The sequence below is a fragment of the Octopus bimaculoides genome, chromosome 30 (genome assembly GCF_046866305.1).
Source record: "Octopus bimaculoides isolate indiv1 chromosome 30, ASM4686630v1, whole genome shotgun sequence".
Taxonomy (NCBI): Eukaryota; Metazoa; Mollusca; class Cephalopoda; order Octopoda; family Octopodidae; genus Octopus; species Octopus bimaculoides.
The window spans coordinates 10,861,495-10,876,526 of record NC_142957.1 but is presented as its reverse complement, the minus strand read 5'-3'; the positions used below and the strand labels follow the sequence as shown (position 1 = coordinate 10,876,526).

The window sequence follows — 15,032 nt, the reverse complement described above, 5'->3', positions numbered from 1 at the left end:
AGACCTGGCTCCCTTGGATTATTACTTGCTCCGATCCATGGTTCACTTCTTGCATTTGCAAGACTTCAACTAAGGAAAGGCAGAAGCTTCAATGAAAGAGTTCTTCTCCTCAAAGGACAGGAACTGATATCTTCATGGGATCAAAGAACCAGCAGAGAAAGATGGCTTCAAACAGTTTAACACGATGGACTCTACTTTGAATGCTGGGCTGTTTTTGTTTGTATAAAGCATAGAAGTTACCAAAATATTGCAAACCTTTTGACTCAACACAATGGAACACAGCATCAGACTGATGCCCCATCCAGCAGATAATCCAGACCTGGCTCCCTTGGATCATTACTTCTTCCGATCCATGGTTCACTTCCTGCTCTCACAATGCTTCCTCAAGCAAGAGGAGACGGAAGCTTCAGTGAAAGAGTTCTTCCCCTCAAACGACAAGAACTAGTATCACCATGAGATCAAAGAACTGACAGAGAAGTGGCTTCAGACGGTGCAACACAATGGCCGCTATTTTGAATGCTGGGCTGCTCTTGTTTGTAACTTGATGAATAATACAGTTAAATTAACAAAATATTGACAAACTTTTGACTGAACACAATAGAAAATGCTTTAGATTGAGCTGTTACAATAGAGCCATAAATGAACCACTTAAAAATAAAATACTTGGGGCAGTGAGCTTTTGCACTGTGTGTACACATCCATGCTTTTAACTACACTTAAAAACCATAGTTTCAACCACTTGTATTGTTGTTTCCGTTGAGTCAAAGATTAAGCATGAAAGCTTCCTGCAATATCTCTTTTACTTGTTTCAGTCATTTGACCGCGGCCATGCTGGAGCACCGCCTTTTAGTCGAGCAAATCGACCCCATGTTGCGACGTTTCCACACACACACACAAATGGTTGTTTAGCGTTTTTATATCTATTATAAAATGGAACACGTAGACTACGGTGTCTCGTAAAGCAGCTCTTTGTAAAGTAAGGTATTGCTGTATATATATATATATTCTTTTACTCTTTTACTCTTTTACTCTTTTACTTGTTTCAGTCATTTGACTGCGGCCATGCCGGAGCACCGCCTTTAGTTGAGCAAATCGATGGTGGTGTGTTTACGTCCCCGTAACTTAGCAGTTCAGCAAAAGAGACTGATAGAATAAGTACTAGGCTTCCAAAGAATAAGTCCTGGGGTCGATTTGCTCGACTAAAGGCGGTGCTCCAGCATGGCCGCAGTCAAATGACTGAAACAAGTAAAAGAGTAAAAGAGAGAGAGAGATGCATGTATTTGAACAGAACTTTTAATAGGGAGTGAGACGTGGACCCTGAATTCAAAGGCTAGAGAGGAATAGGGGTTAATATACTCCAATAAATGTGCAATGTAAGTGTACATGTGCATTGGAGTGCTGGTGCGTTGAGAGAAAAGTTAGACGTATGAGGAATTAGTTGCAGTGTGCAGTTTGTTTTTAGCTAAATACTTCTCTCGCAGTTACCCGACTATGAAAATAGCACCAGTAGTGCTTCTCCCTGTGGCAAAGCTAAACTGCATGTCATCTAGCCTTAATTAACTTCCTAATTAATTAGGAACATAATTTTCATCACCTGGTCCAGTAATTTGATGCCTTTAAAACTGCTTCTATCTCAGGCATCTCCGTTACCTTTGAAACAGCTGACTCTAATGTAGGCACACCAGTCACTGACTAACCTGATTAACTATGGGGAAGACCAGCCCATATCTTATCCTACCAGATATTTTGAGCATCTTAGCAGTGATTCCTGACGGACTGGAGGCTTTCCCTGTTTTCATACTTTTAATTGCCTTATCTACCATACTGCTGTCTACTGGGATGACTGATCCCTCTGTTGGGGTTCACATGAAGGAGACTCCCTTTATCCCATTCAGTGTCCACATTTAATAACCCTGCACATTAGTTCTTCCACACCTCTTTGTGTTTCAGATAGATAGGTGTGTGTGTATGTGTATGTGTGTGTGTGTGTGTGTATATATATATATATATATATATATGTGTTATTTCGTTACTACCCACAAGGGGCTACACACAGAGGGGACAAACAAGGACAGACAAACGGATTAAGTCGATTATACCGACCCCAGTGCGTAACTGGTACTTATTTAATCGACCCCGAAAGGATGAAAGGCAAAGTCGACCTCGGCAGAATTTGAACTCAGAACGTAAAGACAGACGAAATACCGCTAAGCATTTCGCCCGGCGTGCTAACGTTTCTGCCAGCTCGCCACCTTTTGTGTGTGTGTATGTGTATGTGTGTGTGTGTGTGTGTGTATATAGACCTGTATATATGTGTGTGTGTGTGTGTATACATATATGCGATGGACTCTCATGTCATTAGACGACGTATGAGGGTTCGACAATTTCTCACCAAACAACACCACACAGATTATTCGTTTGTAGTGATCAAATGTTTTGTGTAGACATAAGCTCACTTTCTCTCTCTCCATCAGATCGACCATTACCTGTACAGGTGCAACTGGGTGCCACATGCCAGATGTTGAAATGACTGCAGAGCAGTGTGGAAATGAAGTGCTTTGCTCAAGAACACAACACAACACAACACAACACCTAGTCTGGGAATTGAACCCACGATCTCGCAATCATGAGTACAACACCTTAACCACTAAGTATATATATATATATATACTAGCTAGCTCCTGTGGAGGGCTAATTGGACCTGTGGCCCAAAACTATAGACATCTATATGCCCTGGTAGTGTTTGATCAGAGGTTAAGGACAGATGAGAATTGATTCTGTAATGTAATCATTCTATTGTTCCAGTTCCGAGTTGAGAAGTCTTTATCTTGCAAGATAACTTGGCAACTTCACTGGTGCCACGTAAAAAGCATCCAGTACACAGGTGGTTGGCGTTATAGGAAGGGTACCTAGCTGCAGCAAAGAAGACAGCAGAGCTTGGTGCAGTTTTCTGGCTCATCGGATCCTCTTAAACCATTCCACCCATGCCAGTATGGAAGACGGACAATGGTGTGTGGTAAGAAGCTTGCTGCCCAACCAAACGGTTCTGGATTTAGTCTCACCGCATGGCACCTTGGGCAAGAGTCTTCCACTAGAACCTCAGGCCGACCAAAGCCTTGTGAGTGGATTTGGTAGACAGAAACTGAAAGAAGATCGTCGTAAAATATATATATATATATATATATATATATATATATATGACCAAAGCCTTGTGAGTGGATTTGGTAGACGGAAACTGAAAGAACACCGTCGTATATATGTATGTATGTATGTATATATATATATATATATATATATATATATATATATATATATGTTTGTGTGTCTGTGTTTGTCCACCCAACATCGCTTGACAACCGATGGTGGTGTCGGTTCGGCAGAAAGAGAATCGATAGAATAAGTACTAGGCTTCCAAAGAATAAGTCCTGGGGTCGATTTGCTCGACTAAAGGCGGTGCTCCAGCATGGCCACAGTCAAAAGACTGAAACAAGTAAAAGAGTAAAAGAGTGTGTGTATTTGTCCCCACCAACAACCACTTGACAATCACTGTTGGTAACTTAGCGACTTGGCAAGAGATATCGATAGAATAAGTACCAGGTTTTAACCCCAAAATGTAATATGAATCAACTCATTCGACGAAAAATTCTTCAAGGTGGTGCCCCAGCATAGCCGCAGTCTAATGATTGTAACCAGTAAAAAAATGCTAATATACGTACACACACGTATATTTACTTAAATACATATATAATATAATATAAGGATAAAATCTTTATAAGAATTTATCAAGTAGTCAGCGTGAAAAAACCTCATAAGGAAAAAAAAACCCATCATTTTTTTCCATAAATATATATAATATAATTTATATAAGGGCATTACTATATAATAATGCTTCACGCTTAGAGGGACTTTATAAGTCAAAACTACCAAAATAAGCACATATTTATCGATCCCTCCCGATCGGTGTATATATATATGTGTGTGTGTGTGTGTGCTTGTGCTTGTGTGTGTGTGTGTGGAACAGGCGCAGTGGTCACAGTTGCACAGCCTCTGATCATAGATGGGTGTGCTTGTTCAAGTTAAAGACAGCCTGTTCCGACCTGGGGTTAAACGATCAGGATGGGTAACGTGAGATAATGTGGTCGAGGATATACAATGCCTGAATGAAAGACAGGTTGGCTATGGCTCGCAGATAACTGTTCATGAGTTTGCTGAATCATGATTGATTCAGACCTGGGGCTAAACAACGAAAGCAACAACGAAGTCCACATTAGATGATGTAGTCCTAGATACACTATGCATGAATAAAAAAAAACATGATGGTCACAGTTGGAATATCTTCGGTCATAGGTGTGCGGGACCGAGACTGGAGCTAAACAAGGAAAGACACTTCACGCAATGTAGTCCAAGATACACTATGTCTGAACAAAGGACGGGATGGCCATAGCTGGAAGATCTTTAATGGGCGAAACACATCAGATGATGTAGTCTTAGATACACTATGTCTGAATGAAAGACGGGATTGTCACAAGTAGAACATCTTTGATCATAGGTCTGTCTGGATCAGGACTGACCCGGGGTTAAACAACAACAAGGCAGGACACGTAAGATAACGTAGTCCTAGATACACCATGCCTGAATGAAAGACGGGATGGTCACAACTGGAACGTCTTTGCTTATAGATCTGTTGGATACAGATTGGCCCAAGGCTAAACAACAACAATAAAGAAGGACACACTATACAATGTAGTCCTAGATACACTATGTGTGACTAATAGCAAAAAAACAGGATGGTCACGTCAGGAAAACGTTTAGTCATGTATAAGGCCTGTACGTCTGATCAGGGCTGGGCTAGCCTGGCCTGCCCCAGGGTGAGGCAGGAACGAGGTTAGGCAACAACATTAGTAATAATAATAATAATAACAATAATATTAATTATTAATTAATAACATCAATTTGGTTTAATTACAATCGTTAAATGTGCCTTACCTATTTTGGTTGTTTATAATAAATTATTTGGCAGTAAAATCTCCGTCCAGCAATGATACCAAAATCATACCACATGTATATAGATAGATATATATATATATATATATAATTGTATATATATATATATATGTGTGTATGTGTGTCGGGTAATGCGTGTATATATATATATATATTTATAAAGAGAGATGGGTAGATAGAGTAAAGGGTAAGGAAGAGAGAGTGAGAGGATGATAGATAAAGAGTAAAGAAAGGAGGGGGGAGGAAAGAGGAAGATAAATAAGGAGGAGAGTAGAATTAGTAGCAGATAAATAGAGGAAAGTGAGAAAGATAGATGAAGAATAAAGAGAGAGGAAAGAAAAGTAATGATATTGATGTTAAAGGGGGAATAGAGAGAGTGAGCTACGATTGAGAGAGAGAGAGAGGGGCGATAAATAGATATGAAGTGTGAGAGGGAAAAGTAGATAGAGACAAGGAATGATAGAGAGGAAGAGAAAGAGTAAGGTGAAGAATATAGAGATTTGAAGAAAGTGAAAGACGAGAAAATAAATAGTGAGTGGGTTGAGAATGAGAGAAATTGTGACGAAGAGGGTAAGAGGGAGAAAAGATAATGAGAGAGGGATAATGAGGAGTAGACAGAGGTTTAAACAAGTGAAAGCTAAATAGATGCAATGCACTCTAGGCAGAGGGGAGAGAGAAAGAGAAAAATAGATAGAGATAAACGGAAGAGGGAGGAGAAAGACTAATACATAGAGAGAGAGAAAATAATTTAGAAAGTAAGATAAACAGAGAGGAAACGAACATAATAAGAGAGACAGTTAAAGAGAAAGAGAGAGAGAGGAAGGAGAAGAAAGAGGGATCGTCAGACGGTAGCACGCCATGATGTCGGAAAAAAACGTCAAATATGTTGTTAGTCTCGATGCAAAGCGCTTTTTTTTTTTACGTTTATAATATTTTGTTGTGGCCTCTTGACTTATGTCTTTTAATAAATAGGGGAAAAAATTTAATATTTCATTCAGTTATAAATATATTTCAATAAAGAATTTATATCCTTGAAACACTAAAAAAAAAAAGAAATCGTGTATGTGTGTGTTTGTATGAATGTATTTGCGTGTATATGTGTATGCTTGAATTTTTCTTAAATTGAGGTATATTTATATTTCAATAAAGAATTTATATCATTGAAATTGCTAACATATATATATATATGAATATACAGACAGATGCACAAACACACACACACAATCAATATGCATGTATGTATGTGTTTTGTAGTTTTATTGCGTTCGAAGTTTATGTCTATATAATACATATATATATATATATGTAAGGGTGCATGCATATATAATTACATATTCGCGAACATTTATACATATTACATGTAAAGTTCAACGTCCAGGGCCTTGGTTTCATGGCTATATACACATATGCAAACGAGGTATGTCGAGTCAAAGGTCAACTTGTATTACGTCGCGCTAAACAGCTGAGTATTGTTTATAAAAGGGCAGAAGTCAGGCATTAAATATAGCAGTGTGTATGTGTTTGTGTGTGAGTGCCTGCGTGTGTATGTGTGTCTGAGTATATGTATATGTACATATATATATATATATATATATATGTACACGTGTACACATACATACATAGACAGGTGTCATAGGTCAACTGTATACAATAGCGTCTTTTTAAAATAAAATAAAAACTTTTGGAGTTGATATTTATTAGAATGATGTGGTTAATAAAACTATATCTGTTTGTTTTGTAGTTAAGAGGTTCGCTTCGAAACCAAGTGGTTTCCACTTCTGTCCCACTGCATGGCATTTGGACAGGCGTTTTCGGTCAAACTCCAGTGTTTGACCCAAGCAAAAAAAACAAAAAAGTGCAATATGTGTAAAACAACATGTAGTAAACGAATATGGCAAAAAAAAAAAAAAATGCGCGCTGGCGAACGGGATATTCTTGGATATTCTTCTCAACCACACGGTTCCGGGTTCAGTCCCACTGCATGGCACCTTGAGCAAGTGAATTTTCCGAGTCCTCTCTCCCCTGCGCCCCGTTCACATGCGCGCTTTTGTTATTTTTTTCGGATCTTTTTTAAAACGGGGGCCACATTTTTCATTAACGAAACACTTTGAAACTTGGAACACTGGTAGAATTTGTCATATAAAACATCTTTTTCTCTTAGTCTTCTTAAAAAAAAAAGAAATCCATAAGTTATTCCATGTTAAAGTTGTCGTATTTCTGTAATTTCAACCAATCACTGACGTCCATTCAGCCGATATACATTAAGTGCCGACTACATAAACAAACGATTCTGAAACAATTAACCCTAACCCTAACTCTAACCCTAACCTTAGGGTTAGGGTTAGGGTTAAAGCAAATTTAAAATGAAAAAAGCAAATAAAACGAAGGTATGGAGATTAAATACGCTTTACATCGCTTAATCAGGCAAAGGAGTAAATATAAACAACTGAATACTTGTCAGTGATTGGTTGAAATTATCGAAATAAGACAATTTTTTACATGAAATAAATTCGAATACAAAAATATTTTACTGTTCTATAACACAAAATAGATAAGTATACGAAGTTTGAAAGTCTTTCGGTACCAAAAACACTACGTAAAACATTAATGAAAAATGTGGCCCCCGTTTTAAAAAAGATCCTTTTTTTCATATTCGTTTACTACATGTTGCACTATTTTTTTAATCAGTTTTGTGACCGGGTGTCGAAGTGGGGTTACTGGATCGTGTGAATTATCCGAGACCGCCCAACACCCATTCCAACATCACACAAAAACTGAAAAAAAAAAAAAAGGGTACTAGGTGTAAAATAATGTGTAGTAAACGTATATGAAGAAAAGAGAATTTCGCCGACGAACGGCAAAGTGGTGAGAGGACTCGGAACATTCCCGATGTGAATTTTCCGAGTCCTCTCCCCCGCCCCGTTCGCCAGCGGGCATCGTTTTTTTTTCATTTTCGTTTACTACATGTTGTTTTACACATATTACTCTTTACTCTTTTACTTGTTTCAGTCATTTGACTGCGGCCATGCTGGAGCACCGCTTTTTAGTCGAGCAAATCGACCCCAGGACTTATTCTTTGGAAGCCTAGTACTTATTCTATCGGTTCTCTTTTGCCGAACCGCTAAGTTACGGGGATGTAAACACACCAGTAATAGGAGCAGGAGTGGCTATGTGGTAAGTAGCTTGCTTACCAGCCACATGGTTCCGGGTTCAGTCCCACTGCGTGGCACCTTGGGCAAGTGTCTTCTACTATAGCCTCGCGCTGACCAAAGCCTTGTGAGTGGATTTGGTAGACGGAAACTGAAAGAAGCGCGTCGTATATATGTATATATATATATATGCATGTGTGTCTGTGTTTGTTCCCCCAACATCGCTTGACAACCGATGCTGGTGTGTTTATGTCCCCGTAACTTAGCGGTTCGGCAAAAAGAGAACCGATAGAATAAGTACTAGGCTTACAAAAGAATAAGTCCTGGGGTCGATGTTCTCGACTAAAAGGCGGTGCTCCAGCATGGCCGCAGTCAAATGAGTGAAACAAGTAAAAGAGTAAAAGAGTATGTATCTATCTTAACTATTTATCTAGGTAGCTATTAATCTCTGTCTCTGTAAGTTTGCAGGTATACCAGGTAGTGGTGTGGAAATGATGGTGAAAGATAGACGAGAGATAAAGAGAGAGGGAGGGAGAGAGAGAAAGCGACCGACATACAGACACATCCACATAGTTGAAATGACTGAGAGCTCAAGAATTTAGTATAAAAAAATGTCCTTGAGAACATATCGAGGCAATCAACAGCCAAACCATTTCCGGTATTGCAAAAACAAATGAATACATAAAGAAATGAATATATAAAACTACAGATTTTTTTTTTTCCTGCTGTAACTTTGTAAATATATTGCAAATGTTCCTCATCAAATATATAAATTTTAATATATAAAGATAAATTTAATATATAAATTTAGCAATTCCAATAACATGAAGCTGTCATAACTTCCTCTTATATGGTCTGTACCTAGTAATACAGGGCTGTTATAGCTCCCTCCTACATAGTCTATACCTAGTAATACAGGGCTGTTATAGCTCCCACTTACATAGTTTGTACCTAGTAATACAGGGCTGTTATAGCTCCCACTTACATAGTTTGTACCTAGTAATACAGGGCTGTTATAGCTCCCACTTACATAGTTTGTACCTAGTAATACAGGGCTGTTATAGCTCCCTCTTATATGGTCTGTACCTAGTAATACAGGGCTGTTATAGCTCCCTCTTATATGGTCTGTACCTAGTAATACAGAGCTGTTATAGCTTCCTCTTATATGGTCTGTACCTAGTAATACAGGGCTGTTATAGCTCCCTCTTATATAGTCTGTACCTAGTAATACAGGGCTGTCATAGCTCCCTCTTACATGGTCTGTACCTAGTAATACAGGGCTGTTATAGCTCCCTCTTACATAATCTGTACCTAGTAATACAGGGCTGTTATAGCTCCCTCTTATATGGTCTGTACCTAGTAATAAAGGGCTGTTATAGCTCCCTCTTAGTCTGTGCCTAGTAATACAGGAGGGGGATTAAAATTTTGAAGTTGCGGGTGTTTGTGGGGGGGTACAAAAGGAGTGTCTTGCCTATATATATATAAATATATCATGTATACAGGCTGTTATCTCTAGCACAATAGACAACCATCCGCTGGTGTGGTTTTCTCATTTGAGCAAATTAGTGGTAGAAGGGAGATAATTCTGCAGAATCAAATATGTTAACTACAACATTGGAAGTGTTGGCAAATATCAGGCAGAGGCGGGCCGCACGAAGCATGGTTAGACATCAGGCGGGCCGCACCACTAAAAATATATCGAGGTTATTTTTTGCTTGGTGTACTATTCTGTCAGCCCTGCGGCCCAACATTTTTTCCCCATTACTGTTGTGATTCCATTCACATCTTGAATGTTTTTATAGGATTATTAAATCAAACCCTTGTACTTAACTGCTCCTGATTTATGCAAACTGATGATGGAGACTCTAGGTAGTTTCTCTTTGGTTCGACGTCACTTTCAGCATCAAATAACTGTTCCATTTGTTCCTCCATAAATACGTCAGCATCATTGTAGTGTAAATCTCCGTCAACATCAGAAGATTCACTTTCATTCATTTCATCTTTCCATACAACATCATCCTGAGTACCATCCAAATGCAGACGATATGACAATACTTTTATTTTAATAAATGTTGCTTACTGCAAGTTATGGATGATTCTTTTATGACTTCATTGCTTTCAGGCTTAGCTTAAGGTATTTTCCCCGCCCGACCATCACAAAATGCGTCTGAATGAATATTGCCGGACAGCAAATAGAGATTTGGACATTGCTTAGAAGATATATATATATATATATATATATATATATATATATATATATATATATATATATATATATATATATATATATATATATATATATATATATATATATATAGAGAGAGAGAGAGAGAGAGAGAGAGAGAGATGGACAGACGGACAGACAGATAGATTGATAGTTAGATAGATAGATAGATAGATAGATAGATAGATAGATAGATGTGTCCGGTTTATGGAGTTACCCGCGGTTTCATGTCTATAAACCTTTACAGCATTTCTTCAGACCCTAAACTCGTTGGCAATCCTAAACTAAGGACTGTTCCCGCGCATTAGCCTCGCCATCACCCTTGGCAACGCTGCAAGCGGGCTGGTGTGCTTCAATGGACATTAGAGAGGTTTCCCTGCGACCCCAACGTATCGACCCAAGGTAATGAATTGTTTTGGATTTTTCTCTCCTTTTTTCCCTTCTCTCTTTCTTTTTAATTTTTTTTTCAATCGTTTTGTCCAATTTTCTAATTTAATTTTGTGAAACGGTAAACACTGTGAATGCAATAAAATTCGTATTTATATTCCTATCTGGGGAGAAGACTTCGGAAAAATTCACAATGTCCGAGTTTTCCCCCTCATAACTTTTAGGAAAATGGTAGCGGGGGGGGGGGGGGAGGTTTCAATGAAATTTTATATAGATACCTTTGAAACGGCATACATTGCAATTATAAAGTAATTTGTGGGGAAAATTTGTTCCAAAGAGTGGAGAGAGGACTTCAGAATATTCACAAGATCCAAGTTTTCCCTCGTAACTGTATATATATATATATATATATATATATATAAAAACAATGTATGAGTATATGCATATGTATGTACATGTATGTACATACATATCTGGGTACAGGACGTTGCAAAAGAACATAGACAAAATGATAAACAAGGTACAACAAACAAGCAGGCCACATAGAGAACATATCCTTCATCAGCTGCCACCATTAAAACACCGGCGTATATATATATATGTGCGTATGTGTGTATATATATATATGTGTGTATATATGTGTATATATGTGTGTATATATGTGTATATATATGTGTGTGTGTGCGTATATGTGTGTATATATATATATATATATATAAATAATTATTACAAACTAAAAGGGTAAAGATTTATCAATTTATTAATTTATTAATAAATCAACTATTAATAGTTTTTACCAAGCCCTTAACTTCGGTATATGGTGAAGCAAATGCTTGCTGATCCCTTAATTATGTTTATAAATATATATATATATATATATATATATATATATATATATATATATATATATATATATATATATATGTATATATATGTATATATATAGATATGTATGTATATTATATATGTATATATTTAATCTCTCTCTCTCTCTCTCTCTCCATATATATATATATATATATATATATATATATATATATATATATATATATATATATATATATATATATATATATATATAGATAGTTAGATAGATAGAGAGAGAGAGAGAGAGAGAGAGAGAGAGAGAGAGAAAGAAAGTAATAACGAGTGAATAAGAATGGCGACAGAAGGGTTAAAAAAGCGTAAAAATAATTGAAAATGAAGCAAAATTAAAGCAAAAATACTAAAAATCATTGAAAGTGGGTAGAAATAAACACTAGGTAGTGTAGTAGCAGTACTACACTAGGGTATCATTAGAAAGTTGAATGTGATTTCGGAATATAACTTGGAAAAATTCGGATCTTGGGAATTTTCCGAAAGTCCTCTCCCCACCTCAAGATTTTCCCCACAAATTACTTTATAGTCGTAATGTATGTCATTTCAAAGGTATTTCTATAAAATTTCATTGAAAAAAACCCCCCATTTTCCTATAAGTTATTAGGGAAAAGGTCGGATCTTGTGAATTTTCCGAAGTCCTCTCTACACCATTCTGTTGCTTTGCTCTTTTACTCTTTTACTAGTTTCAGTCATTTTGACTGCGGCCATGCTGGAGCACCGCCTTTTAGTCGAGCAAATCGACCCCAGGACTTATTCTTTGTCAGCCTAGTACTTATTCTATCGGTTCTCTTTTTGCCGAACCGCTAGCTGACGGGGACATAAACACACCAGCATCGGTTGTCAAGCAATGCTAGGGGGACAAACACAGACACACATATATATATATATATATATACATATATACGACGGGCTATATATTTATTTCCTATATATATATATATATATATATATATATATATAGAGAGAGAGAGATATAAATAGACAGAGATAGATAGATAGATAGACAGATATACGCACACACACATATGTACACTTTCATTCATAAACATTTATATAGATGTTTATATGCATATATTACGAATATATAAATATATATATGATATATATAAGAGCGTGATATTTATAGACGATGTAGGCATTATGTAAACGTTAGAGTAAGTGGTAAAGAGCGCATATTGTCAAATTACGATCGTATTTCGCTGGCATATAATTGATTGACAAATATAAACAGAATATTGATTAATCGCGAAATGCTTGCAATATAAATACGTTATATTTTAGATTGGAATTAAGTGTTATCCCATGTGGTCTAGTGGTCAGGATTCCTGGCTTTCACCCAGGCGGCCCGGGTTCGATTCCCGGCATGGGAACACAATATTTTTTGTTATTTCATTGTGTTATTTATATTTTTAGTTTCGTTATTTATTTATCTTTTCCTCGCTTCATCTTTTACTTATTTCAGTGTTTGAACTGCGGCCATATATATATATATATATATATATATATATATATATATATATATAGATAGATAGATAATCGTCATCATCGTTTAACATCTGCTTTCCATGCTGGCATGGGTTGGACGGTTTGACTGGGGACTGGCAAACCAGCAGGCTGCACCAGGCTCCAGTCTGATCTGGCAAGGTTTCAACAGCTAGATGTCCTTCCTAACCCCCAAACACTCTGAGAGTGTAGTGGGTGCTTTTTACATGTCACTGGCACGGGTGGGGGTGGAGTGGGGGGCAGTCAGGTGACATTGGTATCAAGCATGTTCAAGCGATGCTCTTTTACATGCCACCAGCATGCAATGCAATCAGGCAGCACTGGCATTGACCACGTTCAAATTGTGCCTTTTACGTGTCGCCAGCACTGGCATCGGCCACGCTTGAATTATGCTTTTTACGTTCCACCGGCACAGGTGCCAGTCAGACCGGCTCTGGCATCAGCCACGCTCGAATTATGCTTTTTACGTTCCACCGGCACAGGTGCCAGTCAGACCGGCACTGGCATCAGCCACGCTCGAATTATGCTTTTTACGTTCCACCGGCACAGGTGCCAGTCAGACCGGCTCTGGCATCAGCCACGCTCGAATTATGCTTTTTACGTTCCACCGGCACAGGTGCCAGTCAGACCGGCACTGGCATCAGCCACGCTCGAATTATGCTTTTTACGTTCCACCGGCACAGGTGCCAGTCAGACCGGCTCTGGCATCAGCCACGCTCGAATTATGCTTTTTACGTTCCACCGGCACAGGTGCCAGTCAGACCGGCTCTGGCATCAGCCACGCTCGAATTATGCTTTTTACGTTCCACCGGCACAGGTGCCAGTCAGACCGGCTCTGGCATCAGCCACGCTCGAATTATGCTTTTTACGTTCCACCGGCACAGGTGCCAGTCAGACCGGCTCTGGCATCAGCCACGCTTGAATTATGCTTTTTACGTTCCACCGGCACAGGTGCCAGTCAGACCGGCACTGGCATCGGCCACGCTCGAATTATGCTTTTTACGTTCCACCGGCACAGGTGCCAGTCAGACCGGCTCTGGCATCAGCCACGCTCGAATTATGCTTTTTACGTTCCACCGGCTCTGGCATCAGCCACGCTCGAATTATGCTTTTTACGTTCCACCGGCATGGGTACCAGTCAGACTGCACTGGTGATGATGATGATGATGATGATGATGGTAAGGTGAATTTGAAGTCTTACTGCTGTTTCTGGAATATCCCGAAATGATAATAGGTTAGCATGTCCATACCCTGGGTATTTCGTCATCAGAGACAAGGTGAGTGTGTTTGAAAGTTCTCGACAGGGAAATTCACAGATTATAAAGAATAAAACAATAAATAGAAGAATTACGACTAAAATGTTCTTCATGATAAAATTATTTTAGCATTTTCTACCTTGGCTTATTTTCCTTATACATATCATCTCGTGTGTTACTTTTCAACCCTCTACACACACATACATACATATATATATTATCATCATCATCATCGTTTAACGTCCGCTTTCCATGCTAGCATGGGTTGGACAATTTGACTGAGGATTGGTGAAACCGGATGGCAACACCAGCCTCCAATCTGATTTGGCAGAGTTTCTACAGCTGGATGCCCTTCCTAATGCCAACCACTCAGAGAGTGTAGTGGGTGCTTTTATGTGTCACCCGCACGAAGGCCAGTCAGGCGGTACTGGCAACGGCCACGCTCAAAATGGTGTATTTTATGTGCTACCCGCACAGGTGCCAGTCAGGCGGTACTGGCAACGGCCACGCTCAAAAAATACAAAATAGGATAAGAATGCAAAACATCCAGATAGACGATACAAAGAAAACAAGAATGGGTCATTTGGAGTTTTCTTTCCTCAGTCGAGTTCCAGATTATCTTTGCAATTT

The 15,032-nt window shown here is 38.5% G+C and overlaps 1 protein-coding gene and 1 non-coding gene across 7 annotated transcripts in view; one reads left to right on the top strand and one right to left on the bottom strand.

Annotated features, from left to right (window-relative positions):
* The window catches only part of LOC106870979 (EH domain-binding protein 1-like), a 56,680-nt gene extending 51,553 nt beyond the window's left edge, over positions 1–5,127 (bottom strand). For all 6 annotated transcript variants that reach the window (XM_089346250.1, XM_089346252.1, XM_089346253.1 and 3 more), the window contains exon 1: positions 4,987–5,127. The gene's annotated coding sequence lies outside the window, so the exon portion shown is untranslated. The remainder of the gene's footprint in view (positions 1–4,986) is intronic.
* A 7,814-nt stretch (positions 5,128–12,941) lies between these two features.
* On the top strand, positions 12,942–13,013 carry Trnae-uuc (transfer RNA glutamic acid (anticodon UUC)). The gene has a single exon. It is a non-coding gene; the product is annotated as a tRNA-Glu (tRNA).
* The last annotated feature ends 2,019 nt before the right edge of the window (positions 13,014–15,032 follow it).